The 13,591-nt window shown below is 48.2% G+C and overlaps 1 protein-coding gene across 2 annotated transcripts in view; it reads right to left on the bottom strand.

Moving 5' to 3' along the window:
- The window catches only part of SORCS3 (sortilin related VPS10 domain containing receptor 3), a 499,588-nt gene that overhangs the window by 142,630 nt on the left and 343,367 nt on the right, over positions 1-13,591 (bottom strand). The gene's annotated exons all lie outside the window — the stretch shown is intronic.

Consider the following 13,591-nt stretch of genomic DNA (forward strand, 5'->3'; position numbering starts at 1 on the left):
TGCCCGTTGCACCTCTATAAACCGGAACTCTCTGGTCTGGCAACATCTGTGATCCGGCAGGACCAGAGATATTCCAGCGTCAGAGAGACTCAGCACGCTGCAGGGAGGCAGCCAGGAGCCTGGTACAATGCAAGGGGGAGGGCGTGTGGCCCAGCTGGGCTACAGAGAGGGGAGAAGGGCAGGAGCTAGTGCACAGTTCAACTGGCTGCAGGGGGAGCGGAGGGTGGGAAGCCTGGTGCACAACCCAGTTGGGCTGCCCAGGGGAGCCGAGAAGCCTGGCGGGGAGGCAGAAGAGGAGGGGCGACAGCAGGGAGGCCAGAAATCCCTCCCCCGGTCCAGCAAAATCCCTCATCCAGGACCAGTCAGATCCCAAGGGTGCCAGACCAGGGAGGTCCAACCTGTAGTTCATTTTCCTTGAGCTGGAAATGAGAGCAGCCAGCTCCAACGTAGACAGCCCCTTACACTCTAAGCTGAGGATAATCATCTCTCATGTTTCTGAGCATGCGCTGGTCACCACAGTGGGCAGAGCAAAGCACTTGCCATTGGTTAGGAGCCATAAGGTTTCCGGGCCTTCCTCTGAAGCAGGAGGCGGCTGGCTACTTCTGGAGCCCGGGGCACCGGTCTGCATGGACTGTCAGTGTGATCCATCATATCAAACCCTACGCTTCCCACAAGGATGGGCCCCAGCCGGGGCGCAGAGCTGAGCACCCTGGCTTGGTAGGCGTTGCAGCCTGATGGTGGTGGCTGGACCCATCTCTGATTCCAAGATTCTTAAAGGCAGATGGGACCTGGGCGCCCGCCCACTCCAATCGGCTGCCTCTCAGCCTGCAAGCCTTGCCTCCAGCCCTATTGCGGGTGGTGGAACTACAGTGCGTAAATCAGTGTTTATTAAACTGTGTTCTGGGGCACACCGGTGTGCCGCGAGGCACTCGGAGGTGTGTCGTGGAGAACAGAGTTCAAAATGGCTGCCCTTAAAGGGGCGGGCAACCTTCTCCCCCCCCCCCCCAATAACTTTCCCCCTGACCTTTTTTTTTTTTTTCCCTCAACAAAAATCCTTGTTCCTCATAAAACAATTTATTGTTTGGTGTTCCTTGGTCTTAAAAAGTTTAAGAAACACTGGCACAAATGAACAGGAATGGTCCACGATGCCTTGGAGTCAACAAAGTGCGGGCCAACCCTAACAGACGTCTACCCCCGTGGCTCCCTGTCACTGCTCGGCGGGGCACAGGTTGGAGAACCTAGTAAGCCACTTACAGGAGAGGCTGACACCGCAAACGCTGTGTCGTTGCCAGCGTTACCAGGAAATTGTGCATAAATTCTTATTGAAACCCCAATTTCTTCCTGCCAGCCTTAGCTGCACCCTTCTAGTTGGCAGTAGGGTACATACCAGCAGGGGCAGACCATGACTATAGGCCAACTCGGCTGTTGCCAAGGCACCGCCTTCAACGGCGCCCGATGATAATGTCACCGGGCGCCCAGGGTGCCCGATGATTACCTCACCCCATTGACGGCTGTGCAGACAAGGGCGCTGATCGTGTGTTTCGCCTGGGGTGCCAGCTGCAGCAGCCTGCCTCGGGTCGCTCCTGCATGCCAGGCTCACGGGGCCTGGCTGCAGTAAGGGATGGACCCCTTGGCTCGTCCTTGCAGATCTTTATTCCATAGAATACAGGATCAGATTATCCATTAATTGTCCTCAGTCCTTCCCTTCTTCATCAGCTACCCTGGCAGGGGCCCGCACTTTGGAACCACCATGGGGTCTTAACAATCTGAAGATCTCCCCATGCAAAGGAGATCGGCCAGATAAAATAAGTTTCGAGCAAGTTTGCACTGACTGAGCACTGCCACACAGCCAGCCCAGGGCCTGCTCTCTGACAACGGGGGGAGGGAGGTATTCTGCTATATTATCTTGTACCTTTTAAGCGAATCATTGAGGTTTACCTTTCTGAAGGTATCATGGTTCTTTACAATGACTAAGGTGGAACCCACACAGCTACTGGGTGTGGTTTACTGGCCCATGTAGTGGCACTGAGATCACGTACAGAGAGAGAGATGAGTTTCTCTACAGCCGTAGCAGAGAGCCAGAGGCTCCTGCATGAAACTCCAGCGGTCCCCAATTCGGTTCCGCCTGTCGGTGTGACAAACGCGCAGCTCAATTTCTGTAGCTGGCACAGGGACCTCCTCATCCCCTGCTCATAGGCCTGCTACAGTCCTCACAGTCTCTGGAGTGCAGGCATGCAAGGCGCCACAAAGCGGATCTCAATTGCTGCGGTGGGACTTAGAAAGACAGACCTCAATTGTACATCGAGGGCTTGGCCTACATCTGATCTGAACCCCATTGAAATCAACAGGCAGGATCTCACGGACCTCAGAGTCTTTGGATGAAGTATCAGAGGTCTACCTTACACAGGGGAGCTTCAGCCTAAGGGTGTCTCTTCTAAGCCATTGGGAAAGAGAAACATTCTCCAGGTTCAACCACATGCACCAAGAGACTGTTGTGGCTGCCTCTTGGCTTTGTGATGTTGTGCGATACATGCCAGTGCTGCTACAGGGTGCCATGGATACTGCAGGCATTTGACTTGTTTGCCATAAGCGCCCACAGATATCTCTGTAGCCATGACACATACCTCAGAGTCTGTCAGTGCTAAAGGAATGGCTGACACCCGGGATGGAACTGGTCAGAGTTAAAAGCATCAGATTCCACTGCTAGAGGGGGTCATAATAGACTCATGTTCTCAGTAGGCTGGGCACAGAGGAGCACACACAATGCACTCCAACAGGCCAGTCGGTAACGGGAAGGATTCACACACACACACACACACACACACACACACACACACACACACACACACGGCGTGGCTGTGAGGTGAATTAGTTAAACCCTGGTAGGAACATCCTTATTTGAATGAAAGTGGCCTGAATTTGGTTGGGTGTAATTCACTTTGGGGATTAACTAATCCACCTCACATTGACATTTTTATTTCATTCGGATTACTTTTCCTAGCTGCCTCTGTGTAGACAAGCTCTCAGTTTACCCATCTGTATAATGGGGATGATGATTATGACAGGGCCACATTCTCACAGGTGCCATACAAGCATGGAGCAGAAAGACTGTTCCTACCCCACAGGGATTACTGGACTTTATAAAGTGTTCTGAGAGCTACTGACGAAAAGCACAATGAAAAAAGAGCTAGATATTATTCTTTACCCTCCAAATCATAGCTGGGATACATACCACCATTGTAACAAACCAGCATCAAAATTCTGCAGTGTTGCCTGCCCCCGACTCCCATTCCATTAAAGCCCGAACACACTAGGTCAAGATATGTTTGTGTGCTGTTGTTTTCTCCCCTGGAAATGTTTTGCAAGGCTGATTACAAATCTAGCTTTCCTCCAGGCAGGGACAGAGTCAAGTCTGGAACAAAAGTATTATTATGATGATGATGATGGCCAATAAGAATTGCTTGGCAATGAACATTCAGTCCTAGCCATGGCCGGTGGGAAAGAAAAAAATCCATACATGACCGTGCGATTTATGGCACAGCTTCTCACGCGTTAACCAAGGGGTACGGCTGCAAACAGATTTTTTGTCATTGTCCCCTTTTTAATTTGGCAGCTGCTGAGTTTGATATCGTAGATGTAAATAACAGATTCCTTCCCAGACAGTTCTCATCCCTGGGGCATCAACAGCAGAAAGTGTTCCAAAATCAGGCAAACAAAATAGTGCTGCAGTGGAATATTTTTGTGGAGCCCACAAAAAGTAGTCTTTGAGCTGGCTCTGTTACAGCAAGTTATGCAACAAACTCTTATATCCCTAAGTTAGTTGCATGCTGATCAGTGTTGCAAGCAAAGAAGCAATTATGGGATGACCTAATATGGAGATGCAATGGCTACAATTATCATTGTTTGTAAACAAAAGCAGCCTTGTCAATCTGAGCCCCATTGAGAATATGTGGGCTTGAGACAAACTATGTATTTATAGAATCATAGAACACTAGATGGCAGGACCAAGCACCATCTAGCCCATCCCTGACAGGTGTCTGTCCAACCTGCTCTTAAATATCTCCAGTGATGTTGATTCCACAACCCCCCTAGGCAATTTATTCCAGTGTTTAACCAAACTGACAGAAAGTTTTTCCTAATGTCCAACCTAAACCTCCTTTGTTGCAATTTAAGCCCATTGCTTCTTGTCCTATCATCATGTTAAAATTCGACACTCTCCGAGAAGGAATGAACAAACACTCAAACTATCTTACCCATTACCAAGATAGCTTCCCCAGTTATCACCTCTAATACCATTAGCTCACAAACATCCCACTCTCCCCACCTCTAATATCATCAATTCACAGACACTTACCTTCCTTCCTTCCCCCCCCCCCCCGCATCCCCCTCCTGTTCTGAAATGTGATTTGTCCTTTTCATACGTGTTCATTTTTTTAATTGTATCCTTTGGTATATATGGTTGTGACAATTTTCTTCCACTATTTGATCTGAGGAAGTGGGTCTGGCCCACGAAAGCTCATCATCTAATAAACCATCTTGTTAGTCTTTAAAGTGCTACATTGTCCTGCATTTTCCTATCATCAGAAACCCAGGAGAACAATTTTTCTCCTTCTCCATGTAACACCCTTTTAGATACTTGAAATATGTATATCAAGGGGGGGGGGTCAGAGGGCTATGTCAGCACTGCACCACTCTTGCGCAAAAGCCTATGCAAATGAAGTGCAGATTAGCATATTGCCACACTTCATTTGCATAATTAATTAGGGGCCGTTTTTGCACAAGAGGCTTTTGGGCAAAAAGGAGCTGTGCAGACAGCACCTTTTTATGCCAAACCTCCCTCTTGTGCAAGAGCAGTTCTTCCTCATTTTTTCAGGAAGAACAGCTCTTGCACAAGGGGGGTTTTGTGCAAAAAGGAGCCGTCTACTGTCACGTTACTGGATTTTAAGGGGAGCAGCCAGTTCACTGCTGCACCCATGGGGGACGGGTATTTGCCCAAAAATGTATACAAAGGGGGCCATGTGAGGTGTCGAACAAAAGCTTATACTGGTTCTGTATATGCTATCCCTATACTTGTAGGCTGCGTCTAGACTGGCATGATTTTCAGGAAATGCTTTTAATGGAAAAGTTTTCCGTTAAAAGCATTTGCGGAACAGAGCGTCTAGATTAGCACGGATGCTTTTCCACAAAAGCACTTTTTGCGGAAAAGCGTCCATGCCAATCTAGACGCGCTTTTCCGCAAAAAAGCCCCGATCGCCATTTTCGCGATCGGGGCTTTTTTGCAGAAAACAAATCTGAGCTGTCTACACTGGCCCTTTTGCGCAAAAACTTTGCGCAAAAGGGACTTTTGCCTGAATGGCAGCAGAATAGTATTTCCGCAAAAAACACTGATTTCTTAAAGTAGGAAGTCAGTGCTTTTGCGGAAATTCAAGGGGACAGTGTAGACAGCTGGCAAGATTTTCCGGAAAAGCGGCTGATTTTCCGGAAAAACTGGCCAGTCTAGACACAGCTGTATAGTATCTGTGTGCGGAATGATGAATATGTATTCTGTGTCAATACTGGAAACTGACATAGGACGTACACCAAGGACTTTTAAGCCAGCAGTTAGAACACCTCTGCTGCAAGCCTGCATCGAGAACTGAGAGATTCGAGGCATGTAATGTATGATACTTTAACAACCTCACTCTCGTGCTTTTCTTTCTTTTAATAATAAACCTTTAGATTTTAGATTCTAAAGGACTGGCTCAGCGTGGTCTTGTGGGTAAGATCCAGAGTGTAAATTGATCGGGACCTGTGGCTGGTTTCTTGGAACCGGATGAACCCATTTGGGGTAGGTGAGATTGGGTTCTAAAATCCCTCACCTGTGGGCAGGCCCGGGGCTGTTTGGGGCATGGAGAGAGCTGGGGTGTCGGAGGGGTTTTGCTCATGAGGCTTCTGGCTGGCCAGCAGGCAGCTGGAGTGCTCTGTGGGGACTGGTTTGTGGCCTGGAAGGGCTTCCAATCCAGGGCTGTAAGGAGCCCGAGTTTGAGCAATTCATTCTGAGCGGACACCCTCAGGGGAGCCCAGACCCAGCCTGGTCCATCACATCTACACAGCTCCTTTTTGCACAAAAGCCTCTTGTGGAAAAACAGCCCCTCTTTGATTATGCAAATGAAGTACAGCAATATGCTAATCCGCACTGCATTTGCATAGGCTTTTGCGCAAGAGTGGTGCAGTGTAGACGTAGCAAGAGAGAGAGAGAGAGAAAATAGTATGAGAGTTATTTTCATCACACTCCTTATATTGTTTTCTCAAGTGGAGTTAATTTCAGTAGGATTATTTAAGAAGTAAGGTACTAAGTGTATCTGTCAAATTCTAGCCCAGTCTGGTCATATAATGAAGCAGTGTATCAAATTGTGACATACATAGCTGCAAGGTTACGCTAGAATTAGCGGGGTGAAGGCCTGAAATTTTAACTAAAAAATACGTGGGTGACTTTTTTGCAAAAATTGGTGGAGGGTTAGACCCATTTTGTCAAATATTCAGCGAAGAACTTTCAAAACTTTTCTGTGCCTTTTTCGTTAGGCGAGCTAAACGTTGTCATTTCCTGACCACCAATTGCGCCACACAGCTACCTTGATGTTCTTGCATTGTAGATGTTTAGGGGTGGAGGGAGGTTGCGTGAAATGCAGTTTTGATTTAGGTGGCAAGCAGACTCGAACATCTTCTAGACCCGTGGTCACCAACCAGTAGATCGCGATCTACCGGTAGATCTCAGGGGCTCTAAGAGTAGCTCTTGAGCCCTCTCTGAACTGCCCGCCTGCGCAGTACATTTACATTAGATTTCCTCATTTGAGGAGCAGCTACTCACCGAGCAACAGCACAGGTGAGTAGCTGCGAGGAATGGTGGGAGCTGGGAGGTCGGGAGGGCTGAAACACCCCAGACAGCTGACTGTGGCTTTCAGCTGAAAGAGGCTGCCCTGCGCTCCAGCTGATCGGCAGCTTCTCCTCTGCGCCTGCCCACATGGAGCTTGGTGCACCCTGGCTAAGCGCAAAGGCTATCTGTCCAGGCAGCCACTTCTCTTCCCTCCAGCCCGGCTGCCCTGCGCTCAGCCCAGGGAGGCTGCGTCTAGCACCAGCTGTGCTGGAGCAAGCTTCCCAGGCTGAGCGCAGGGTCACAGATGCCCATCTGATGGACTGTATACAACTAGCAATCTCAGACTACAACCCAGACTTCAAGACACTGGCAGATACTGTTCAGTCACAGGTGTCACACGGAGACATTGTTATTGGAAGAAAAAATATATAATTATCAATACTTGATTTTAGATTTACAAAATAGCAGAGAACAAAATGTATAATTGTAAATGCTTCATTTGACATTTAAATAGCATGAATTAAAAACAGAGCATTTATTTCATAACTATAAACATGTGATTTTAATTTCATATATTGCATAATTTAAAAATAAACTGTTTAACAGAGCGTATAAGGGCTGGGGATAGCAAGTGATGGACAGGAGAATAGAGAGGGCGGGGCTTCAAAGAAGGGGCGGGGCTTCAAAGAAGGGGCGGGGCGGTAGATCTTCTGAGACATAAAAAGTGATCTTGGATGTGAAAAGGTTGGAGACCACTGTTCTAGACAATGGAAGGACTGACCTTCTGCTACTGTAAAACTCGTGCATCTCCATGTACTTCAGTGAAGCTCCGCTAACTTAGAGCAGCTACGGATCTGACCCTAAAAGCTGACAATTGTGCGATAGGTCATTCAAACAGTAATTTCTCCTAGGTTTGCAATAATATCTTCAGTGTTATCTGGAGCATGGAAGTCAAGAGCTATTGTAGCAGGAATCAGTGAATGCAGCCCTTTCTGTAATCATCCCCTGCAGCTTCTGTAACCCTCTCCTATGGCATGCCACAAAGGCCAGGAAATAAAGATTCACTCTGCATTGCACCTTTATCCCAGGTATTAGTGATGGTAGCAGCACGTAGGAGATCCGACCCTGCCTCAGTTTCCCCTTGATTAGAGTTCTTCCTTCATGCTCACAATCCTTTATCAGGTTTTGCACCCACAGCTTCCTCCTCCTGGCAGGTCACTCCCCCCAGCCATCTCCCTGGGAGGTCTGGAAAGCTGTTACTTTCCCACTTCCCGATGGCCTCCTCCCCACGCTTCAGTTTTCTTTGCTGGCTGCCTCCCTCCCCTGGCCCTCAGCCTGGGCACTAAGAAGAGTCTGTCTATTCGCACAGCCCTCCTGCTCCGCTGAGACAATCCCCGAGAGAACTCTAGCTGCCCTCTCCTTACTCTCAACAGCCTCCTTTTGAGTCTCCGACTTCCACCACATGACTCATTCTCTTCACCTGGGGAGGTGGGCTCAGTCAGACCCATGTGCACCTAAGCCTCACCTCTTTAAAGGGCCGGCTCGCCCTCCCTCTGTAATCTCTATATAGAAAACATGGGAATAATTTCTGTAGCTGCACGAGAATGTTATGTATTTAAAAAAAATAAAACCCAAATTGGTGCAATCTAATGATTCTTAAACCATAACACGGATTACATCTGCTTTACAGCTGGGGAGCTTCACAAGTGAATTTAGAACACACATTACACTAGTCCCGGAGAAGAACAAGTCTTCTGAAACATGTCAGTCTCCCCTGGATCTGCTATTGTACATGATCCGGTTGTTCCCTTAATTAGTTTTGACATCTCTGATCATTCTATTCATAACAACAGAAAAGAACTGTAGGTACAGTCGCTCCTAATTACGCATCCATTCCTTTAATGCCATGCTGCAAGCGCAAAGGCTCACAAAGCGATGTCACGCAACCCTGAAATTGTGAGACTACCTCCCATATTGTGTCTGTGAGAAAGCTAACGGGAACTGAATAGGAAAGTGGCGCTCCCATGGGAAAGCCAGACATACCTTATCCTTCTCTGCCCACCCACACCCGGGTCCTCCTCTTGCCTCAAAACTGCTGATGGCAGCAAAAGTTTACAAAGCGAATATCATTTTGCTGTTTTCCCTATGCATGTTCACAATGGCAAGACAGCTGTTCCAGCTCTAAAATGCTGCCCATTCATGAGTACACAGGTATTTCCACAAAACGATCTCCGTTCATTGTTTGAAAAAGCTTTAAGCCAACCATGTAACAAATCTGTGACGCATGGACTCTTGAGCTTGGCTGTTGTCACTTGTACATCATGGACATTCAGAATTCCACAGACACAGCAGGGATAGAAACCACATCTTCCTGCTATGCAACTCCTGGCTCCAGCTGAGAGGGGAATCCCCATTCTCTGAGAGCAATATAGTACCTATGACATACCATCAAGCCATTCTAATTCCATCCAATAGGGGGCAGGGGATTCCTCCTCACTCCTACACTCACACCTCCCTCTCTACTTCATCACAACATTTTCCTTGTTTGGCAAACATGTGGGCTTTCCCACTCCCTTCCCATGCGCTGGTCTTTTTGACGGAGAGGACTTACTGCCACAGGTCTGTAACCAAGACTGGAAGGGATCTCAAGAGGCTATCTAGTCCAGTCTCCTGCACTCATTGCAGGACTGTTTCATCTGGACCATCCCTGACAGGTATCTGTCTAACCTGCTCTTAAAAATCTCCAGTGATGGAGATTCTGCAACCCCCCTAGGCAATTGATTCCAGGGCTTCACCACCCTGACAGGAATTTTTTTCTAATGTCCAACCCAAACCACCTTTGCTGCAATGAAAGAAGTCCAACATCAACAGCATCCACAGGCACCTGTTCTTTCCCCCCATTATCCATTTCATTTCTCTCTCACTCTCATATGTGGGCTGGAGAACAGGAACCGAGACAATCTTCTGTATCGCGGGGCCTACATTCCACCTATGTAATTCCACACAACCTGGTGTGCCCTCCAACGAAACCCAGCAGCCTGAGCTTGACGTGGAAGAATTATATCGTATCCCACCTTTGCATTCCTGGCAAGCGTCTCCACCTCCTTCACTGCTCTGCTCCGCGTCTTGTGTCTTCTCGGGTTAAGAACCATGTGTGCCCTATGGCCAGAGAAGGGCACTTCCATCAGGGCATCTCGTCCTACCCTGTGTTGCTCATTTATCGCCACTCATCTGAGAAAGAGCTGGGGAAAGAGGCTGTAGCCAGCAGTGACAGCGAAGGTCACATTCCTGATGGCTGCTGAACGGGGAGCCCGCAGCTAGTATGGCAGCTGGATCTGGATTATTAGCCAATTAATAACTTAAACTGACTGAAAATCCCATGAGAAAGGACATGGTGGTTGCTTTATTTTCTTTTCAACCTTGACAGCTCTTGGCTTTCCAGAGTCTTCGCTCCCCTGCAGTTTCCTTTGGGTATTGAATTAAGTGTTCTTGACGGCTGAAGGACCGATAGGACCCGGAGCCATCTCCCTCGCTGTATCCAGAGGGCAGAGCACTTGTGCTTGGTTGCGCATTTACGAGGCGGTTTGCTAACATTTCAACCAGGACCTGAAGGGACAGGAAGAGAGGGTGGGCCCCAGCAGTTCAATCTCCTAGTTTCACACTTTTCTCTTGACTGTTGCTCCCGAGAATCTTCCAAAGGAGCCGTGCTCAGAGGTCGTACCACGTGGCTCAGAGCAGAATGGGAAAGGAGTCCGACGTGTGACTTACAGAACGAAGAAGTAGAGGATCTCCGATGTGCCTGAGCAGAAGAGCTTGGCTTCTTGGCCGGTATCTATTTAAAAATCCACATGCCCATCAAGCAAAATGCCATCGAAGCGATCAGTGTGGCATGTATCAGTAAGTCCATTTCACAGATGTGAGGCACATGAGGGTTAAGTGATTCCTCCCTACTGTGGTACAATGAGTCATCTAGCCCAGACCAAAGGTCCATTTAGCCCAGTATCCTGTCTGCCGACAGTGGCCAGTGCTAAGTGCCCCAGAGGGGGTGGACGGAAGACAATAATGAAGTGATTTGTCTCCTGCCATCCATCTCCAGCCTGACAAACAGAGGCCAGGGACACCATTCCTTATCCCCTGGCTGGGACCTAACCTCCATGAATTTATCGAAATCGTTTTAAAACTCTGTTATAGTCCTATTCTTCACAGCCTCCTCTGGCAAGGAGTTCCATAGGTCGACTATGCACTGTGTGAAGATGAACTTTCTTTTATTAGTTTTAAACCTGCTAAAACAAGATCAGATTCTAAGACTCCTCAATTTCCAGTGCTACAGAGCAGCTACTAAAGCACTAGCCATGCTAACAAGATTTGGAGACACAGCAGCCACAGTCATAGCTACTAACTTCAGGAATCCAGAACATGACAGCCCCTGCTAGTAAGAGAACAAAGCATGTGGAAAATCCAGTTCCTCATTGGCCTCCTAGAGTTACAACTCATGGAACAGTGTTAGGTAGTCAGGAGGTACACAAGCAGTTCAGGTGAGCACACCACCACATTCTGAACCCAAACCTTTCAAAGTGTTTGATCTGCAGAAACGTTAGGTCACAAAATGCCACCAGAGGTCTTTGTGTGCAGGTGATCTACAGGACTCAGACATGCTAAGGGATTTGTCACTGGCTGGACAAACTTTGTGTTTAGAAGCTCAAGGCGAAATTCTTTAAGGTCAACTTCCCATCGTATTTATTTTGCTTGCTAGTTAGCTGGAAAGGGTCTCATCAGAGAATGTCTTCTCCGGTCAGATTTGGGAAAGAAGGAACAGAGGCAGCTAAACGATAGGTCAAGCAGACAAATAGAGGGAAGGAGGGAAAAAATTGAAGCAACGGCCTTTCTGTTTCTGAATCCATAAGGAAAGAACTAACTCAACGCAGCACAAATCTCTCCACTTTAGCTGTGCAGGGGTTTGTGTGAATACTTCCCCAGGATGCAATCTCTGTGAGTCCGCTCTGCCTTTAGGTTTCACCTGGATTTCACACTCAGCTGAAACTTATCAGGAGTCAAAACTTCACCTCGGTTTGCCTCAGTTCCATAAACCAGGCCATGAACGCTTGGAATGGGGGGCCAGGCCAGTAAACCTCAGGGGCCATCTGGTTAGGAACCAGGTGCCAGGTGAGAGCTGTGCACAGCTCTATCACAGAAAGAACTAAAGCACAAAAGGAGGGATGAGATCTGAAGAAGATGCAGCCTCAGACACCTGGCCATTGTCGGCTGAGATGCCAGAACGCAGGGACTCATCACTGGTCCTAGAAAGAGACAGGTGTAATGGATGTGGACTGCTCAGAAGGATGTTTTTCAGGAGATGAGGATTAGACAGAAAAAGAGGAACATACATTTATAAGCTTCAGAGGGGTCGCTGAGTTAATCTGTGGGGGTACGTCTAAATTACATGGCTCCGTCGACGGAGCCATGTAGATTTGTTTGTTCGGCAAAGGAAAATGAAGCCGCGATTTAAATAATCGAGCTTCATTTAAATTTACATGGCTGCCGCGCTGAGCCGACAAACAGCTGATCAGCTGTTTGTCGGCTCAGCGCGATAGTCTGGATGCTCCCCTGTCGACATGAAAGCCCTTTATCAACCTCCCCGGTAAACCTCATCCTACGAGGCATAACGGGGAGGTCGATAAAGGGCTTTCAGGTCAGCGCAGGAGCGTCCAGACTAGCGCGCTGAGCCGACAAACAGCTGATCAGCTGTTTGTCGGCTCAGTGCGGCAGCCATGTAAATTTAAATGAAGCCGCGATTATTTAAATTGCGGCTTCATTTCCCTTTGCCGATCAGCCTAATCTACATGGCTCCATCGATGGAGCCATGTAGTTTAGACACACCCTAACAGAAAAAACTTAAAAAACAACTAATCGTCTGATAGCACTTTAAACACTAACTAAACACGTAGATGGTATCATGAGCTTTCATGGGCACAGCCCACTTCTTCATATGACCGGTCATGTGAAGTGGGCCATGTCCACAAAAGCTCATGACACCACCTACATGTTTTGTTAGTCTTTAAAGTGCTACCAGACTATTCGTTGTTTTTTAAGTTTTTCATACATTTATAGTGAAACTAGAAGACGTACCCAGCATTGGCTGGTGGAGGTGCAGGAGTCAGGGTAGGTGGTTGAGTGTGGGGGGGATCATGGGTGGGGTGCAGGAATCAGGGCAGGGGGTGTGCAGCTCCTGGGGGGCACTGGGTGGTTGCCTCCCCATCCAGCTCTGAGGCCAAGAGCTGGGAGGGAGGGCTTGGAGGCAGGGGACCATTTACCTGTGGATGGTGGCCAGTAATACGGAGAGCTCTGGCCTCAGTTGGCCACTCTCTTCCTGGAGTGACTACTTGGTTCACACTGCTGTATAACTGTCCCCTGCACCCGCTGCCCCCAATGGTCAATGCAGAGCATGGCTGTTGCTGCTCTCAGCCCCTTCCTTTCTGGGCTATGGAAAACAAACAGATTCCAGGCCCTTCCTGTTTTCAAGGCACAAGAACCGGACTTTGCTTTTCAGGGGATAAGAGGAAGCTGCAAACCAAAATTGGTGACCCTGGCTCTGAGTGTTTAGGAGGAGTTCTTGAGCAAACCTTCTGAGTTCTGGGACTTGACGACCTCCTGAAGTCTCTTCCGACCCTATGATTCTATGAAATGGACTCACAGTTGAACGGACTCATGGACAGGAAAATGCACAAACTCTCCGGAAAG

Source organism: Pelodiscus sinensis, chromosome 8 (assembly GCF_049634645.1).
Source record: "Pelodiscus sinensis isolate JC-2024 chromosome 8, ASM4963464v1, whole genome shotgun sequence".
NCBI lineage: Eukaryota > Metazoa > Chordata > Testudines > Trionychidae > Pelodiscus > Pelodiscus sinensis.